This window comes from Vitis riparia, chromosome 1 (genome assembly GCF_004353265.1).
Source record: "Vitis riparia cultivar Riparia Gloire de Montpellier isolate 1030 chromosome 1, EGFV_Vit.rip_1.0, whole genome shotgun sequence".
In the NCBI taxonomy this organism is placed as follows: Eukaryota; Viridiplantae; Streptophyta; class Magnoliopsida; order Vitales; family Vitaceae; genus Vitis; species Vitis riparia.
Genome location: NC_048431.1, coordinates 21,571,692 through 21,577,691, shown reverse-complemented (window position 1 = coordinate 21,577,691; position 6,000 = coordinate 21,571,692).

Below are 6,000 nucleotides of genomic sequence, written 5' to 3'. Positions count from 1 at the left end.
GGTTGAGACTGAATCCAAGAAGTGCACTTTTGGAGTGACTTCTGGGAAACTCTTGGGATACATGGTCAGTGAGCGAGGCATAGAGGTAGATCCGGACAAGATTAGAGCCATTCTTGACATGCCTGCACCGAGGACAGAGAGAGAGGTCAGAGGCTTCCTGGGCAGACTTCAGTACATCAGCAGATTCATCGCCAGATTGACAGACATTTGTGAGCCCATTTTCCGACTCTTGAGGAAGAGTCACCTACTGTTTGGGATGATCAGTGTCAGCGTGCATTTGAGAGGATTAGAGAGTACTTGTTGTCGCCTCCAGTCTTGGCGCCTCCTACACCAGGCCGTCCTCTGCTCCTATACTTATCTGTCTCAGACGTGGCTTTGGGATGCATGTTAGCTCAGCTCGATGATTCGGGCAAGGATCGAGCCATTTATTATCTGAGTAAGAGGATGCTAGACTATGAGACGAGATATGTCATGATTGAGCGTTACTGCTTGGCATTGGTTTGGGCCACTCCCGACTGAGACATTACATGACTGATATTCAGTGCATTTGATATCCGTCGTCCCAGATCCTCTGAGATATTGTTTGACAGACCCGCCTGGTCGGTCGCCTCATGAGATGGTTGGTACTACTGACTGAGTTTGACATCCATTATGTCACTCAGAAGTCCATTAGAGGGAGCATTGTCGCGGATCATCTAGCTTCCTTACCAGTTTCCGATGGCAGAGCCATTGATGATGATTTCCCAGATGAGGATGTTGCCTGTTTGTGACGAGTCTATACGGGTTGGCGCATGTACTTTGATGGTGCGGCCAACCATTTCTGGATACGGGATAGGCGTCTTGTTGATATCCCCTCATGGTGATCACATTCCAGATCTGTTCGTTTGGCATTCTCGGATCATCATCCGGCCACGAACAACATTGTTGAGTATGAGGCTTGCATCTTGGGATTAGAGACAGCTCTAGAGCTTGGCATTAGACAGATGGAGGTGTTTGGTGACTCCAATCTGGTATTGAGACAGATTCAGGGCGAGTGGAAGACTAGAGATGTGAAGCTTAAGCCTTATCACGCGTATTTGGAGCTACTGGTTGGGAGATTCGACGATTTGAGATATACCCATCTGCCTAGAGCGCAGAACCAGTTTGCTGATGCCTTAGCTACTCTAGCTTCCATGATTGCCGTACCTACTGATGCCACCGTTCGCCCATTGTTGATCGAGTCGAGATCTGCTCCTGCATACTGTTGTTTGATTGATGATATGGAGATAGACGATGGTTTGCCTTGGTACCATGACATATATCACTTTTTGAGGCTCGGCGTATATCCTGAGGCCGCCACGGCCAAGGATAGGAGAGCATTGAGACAGTTGGCCACCCGATTCGTGATTTGTGGCGAGACGCTGTACAGACGATCACCTGATGGGATGCTGCTATTATGTTTGGATCGGGCCTCTGCAGATAGAGTGATGCGAGAGGTTCATGCCGGAGTCTGCGGACCACATATGGGAGGGCATATGTTGGCCCGTAAGATCATGAGGACCGGCTATTTCTGGTTGACTATGGAGACGGATTGTTGCCAGTTCGTCCAGAGATGTCCCGAGTGTCAGATACACGGAGATCTCATTCCACGTGCCGCCCTCCGAGTTACATGCACTTACTTCGCCATGGCCATTCTCCGTATGGGGTATTGACATCATTGGGAAGATTTCGCCGAAATCTTCCAATGGTCATGAGTTCATCCTGGTCGCCATCGATTACTTCACCAAGTGGGTGGAGGCCGCCTCATATGCGAGATTGACATCATCCGGAGTTGCTAGTTTCATCAGATCACATATTATCTGTCGCTATGGAGTCCCTCATGAGTTGATTTCAGATAGAGGGGTACATTTCAGAGGAGAGGTTGACACATTAGTACAGAGATACGGCATTCGGCATCATAGATCGTCTGCGTACAGACCACAGACGAATGGGGCAGTAGAGGCCGCGAATAAGAATATCAAGAGGATATTGCGGAAGATGGTTGAGACTTCTCGGGATTGGTCAGAGAAGCTCCCTTTCGCATTGTGGGCATATCGGACTTCTTTTCGCACCTCTACAGGAGCCACACCCTATTCATTGGTATACGGCATGGAGGCAGTGCTACCAGTTGAGATCGAGATGGGATCACTGAGAGTAGCACTAGAGCAGCAGATTCCCGAGACGGATTGGGCTCAGGCTCGATTTGATCAGCTCAATCTCCTAGATGAAAGGAGATTGAGGGCAGCAGACCATGTTCGTGCATATCAGAGGAAGATGGCCCGCGCTTTCAAAAAGCGGGTCAAGCCGAGACCATTACATGTAGGTGACTTAGTCTTGAGAGTCATCAGGGGATTGATCAGAGATCCGAGAGGGAAGTTCAGACCCAGTTGGAGCGGACCTTATTTCATCAGGGAGTTGACTCCAGAGGGCGCTGCATGGCTGATGGATTTAGATGGAAACCAGTTCTCAGAGCCGACCAATGTGGATCAGCTAAAGAGGTATTATGTTTGAGTCCATGGTCGCAGGATGGGTGGCCATCATTTCGGTTAGCTATATCCCTTTATTCCCCTTCTGATATACATAGACTATTGCTAGCCCATTGAGCCTCGCACGCGCATTATAGCCTTTCTTTCTCATTGCCTTGCTCACACTTTCTCACCGGGTTAGGGGCCCTTTAGTTGTATGCATGCATCATTGTTTAGGAGTTTCATGAGCCTTGGACCTAGGGGCGCATTCTCCTCATTATATTCTCTATATGATCGCATCACTGCATTTTCATCTCACCTCGTTGGTTGTGTTATTCGTCTCATCTTGTTTATCCTATCTACTGCTCATTTGCATCATTTTCTTCCACCCTGAGTGGTGATCCTCCTCAGTTCACTACATGGAGGGTAGTCATGTCATTTCCACTATCTATCCTACGGACGTTGGTCCAGGGATCCTTAGTTTGAGAAAGTCACATCATCAGAGAGAGTTCATGTTACATTGACATTTGAGAGTATGTTATCCTTTTTTGATGTCATCTTTAGGATTTCTTGGTTCGCGTTCAGAGCATGTATACTTCTGTAAAAAAAAAAAAAAAAAAAAGTTTATGTGTATTCATTTTCTATCATTGTGTATGTTGATGTTCGAGGGTCATCTGATTGATCATGTTTGTTGGCGGGAGTTCGTATGTGAGCTTCCCGGGATCCTTCATTCTTTGTATTTATTTTTGTCATATGTTTTGAGAGTGAGATGAGTGACTTTCTCTTAGGAGCTCTGGGTCATCGTCCATTCCATCATTGCGTTCGTTATTGACATGACTTCCCTGCATATTTGATTTGAGCGGATTAGCACTCATTCTCATGTTCAGTGCTTCATCATCATCACCCTTGTTTTCACTCCTGATTCATCGTTTTCATTCCACATTTTAGTTTTTCTTACAGTGACCCATTTTCGGGTTTGGTATTCTCTTCACATCACCATTGTATATCTCATTATCAGTTTGTTCTGTTCCATTTGTTTCCTTATCGACACTATGTTCACATTAGGCACCATTGGGTCCATGGCTCACGGGATTCACTATACTTGTTGCATTTCATACATGAGGGCATGGGTTTTGATCATCGAGTATTTGAGCTTAGTTTCCTTTCGTTTCTATCACCCTATCACCCTAGCCTACGTTACGTCCCGTGTCTTAAGACCGCCCTGAGGCCATGGGATCGGATATCGTCTTCTACAGCTTCTATGTGGACAGGTGTTTGAGATTTGGTTGACATTTGGATATTTGCCATGCATCTTCATACCCACTGCCAACTATTCTGGGAGACACTTCTCAGATGTTTAGATCCGTTTTGACCGTGTTTGGATTACCGGGATCACGTGTTTGATGAGGGATGATTCGATGTCACCTGTTTTTCCTGATTTGTCACACGTCAGATGCCATACTGGGGCATATTCCGTTTCGGGGGATCTTTATGGATCTTCGTAGAGGTCACATGTTCGATGATAGATGATTCCATGCTATCTGATCTCAGACGTATCATACATTTCGATGCCATACAGGGGCATATTTCCGTTCGGATGAGATTTACGGATCATGAGGGAGTTGCGTGTTTATCCTTATTTGCGAGATATATGCAGAGTTGATGATATATTCGCTATCCTCGCGATGATTCCTTAGTGGGGCCTATCGAGAGCCATCTAGCCTGGCCCACGCTTTTAGACGCTTGGATGACGTCATGCTTCCTTCCGAGAGACGCCCCTTTGCTTTGTGGGTTTGATTCAGTTGTAGATATGGTTGACTTGGATCACACATTCGATGACAGATGGTTCGAGCACATCTAGTTTTCCGACCTGATGCCACACTGGGGCATATTCCCCATCTTGATCGAGATTTATAGATCCCCACTGGTTTGCATGATCATTCACGGATATGAGATACACGCCAGGTTGATGATTGATTTCATTTTGTCCTGATACTCCGAGGAGCCTCTTTTGAGTTGTTCTGCCAGATTCGTACTCTTTGATATAGACGTGATTCCTGGACGGAGTTATCTTAGGTACCTGGATTTCCCACGTCATCATTTCAGTGGGGTACGTATCAGATTTGTTACGCATTCCCATGGTGTTATTCTCAGGTCATCAGAGCAGATCGGATACATCCGATGCCATACCAGGGCATATTTCCCTCGTTTAGCCATGGAGTTGATCGTTCTCTCACATGTCCATCACAGTTTCCATCACTCGGCCGAGTTATATTGTATTCGCCTCACTGACCATTATTCCTGAGCCCTTCATTGATATGAGCTCTCAGTGGAGCGTTGTTCGAGACTCGTAGAGTCCCGTTCAATCATTTCCAGCGGTTTGAGATTCGCAGCGTCCTGCCACACTGGGGCATATTTCCCCCCCTCATCATTTCCATCCAGTTTGGCGCTCAGAGTCGCCAATCATTCACGGTTTACGGTATTCAGAGCCATCATCGGTTTTCAGATAGACGTTCAGAGTTGCATTCTTGGTTTCGACGTTCAGAGTTGTTATCACTTCTCAGTTTGACGTTCAGAGTCATCATCATCACTTCTCAGCTTCGGCATTCAGAGCCATCATTACTTCCCAGCTTTGGCGTTCAGAGCCATCATTGTCGCTTCTCAGTTCTCGGCGTTCAGAGCCACCATCACTGGGCCATCACCGTGTTTTCAGTTCGGCGTTCAGAGTCATCACCATTCCCTAGATTGACGTTCAGAGTCACATTCTCGGTTTCGGCGTTCAGAGTCGTCATCACTTCCTAGATTGACATTCAGAGTCGCATTCTCGTTTGGGCCTTCAGAGCCATTACCATCACCTTGTTTAGGCTTCCAGAGCCATTTTAGTCATCTTGTTCAGGCTTCCAGAGCCATTATCGTCATCTCGTGTCGGCTTCCAGAGCCATTGTTGTCATCTTGTTTAGGCTTCCAGAGCCATTTCTGTCGTCTTATTTCAGCTTCCAGAGCCATTGTTGTCATCTTGTCTAGGCTTCCAGAGCCATTACTGTCATCTTGTTTAGGCTTTCAGAGTCATTTCTGTCATCTTGTTTAGGCTTCCAGAGCCGTTACTGTCGTCTCGTTTAGGCTTCCAGAGCTGTTGTTTTTCTAGTTTAGCTTTTAGGGTTAGTTTTTTTTGGTTAGGCTTCCAGAGCTGTTGTTTTTCTAGTTTAGCTTTTAGGGTTAGTTTTTGGTTTGGCTTTCAGAGCTGTTGCTTTCTAGTTTAGCTTTTAGAGTTAGTTTTTGGTTTGGCTTCCAGAGCTATTGCGTTCTAGTTTAGCTTTTAGAGTTAGTTTTTGGTTTGGCTTCCAGAGCTTTTGCTTTCTAGTTTAGCTTTTAGAGTTAGTTTTTTTGGTTTGGCTTCCAGAGCTGTTGTTTTCTAGTTTAGCGTTTAGAGTTAGCTTTTTGGTTTGGCTTCTAGAGCCGTTGTTTTTCTCAGTTTAGTGTTCGGTGTCAGTCTCGCCATTCCGAGTCCCAACTCCTA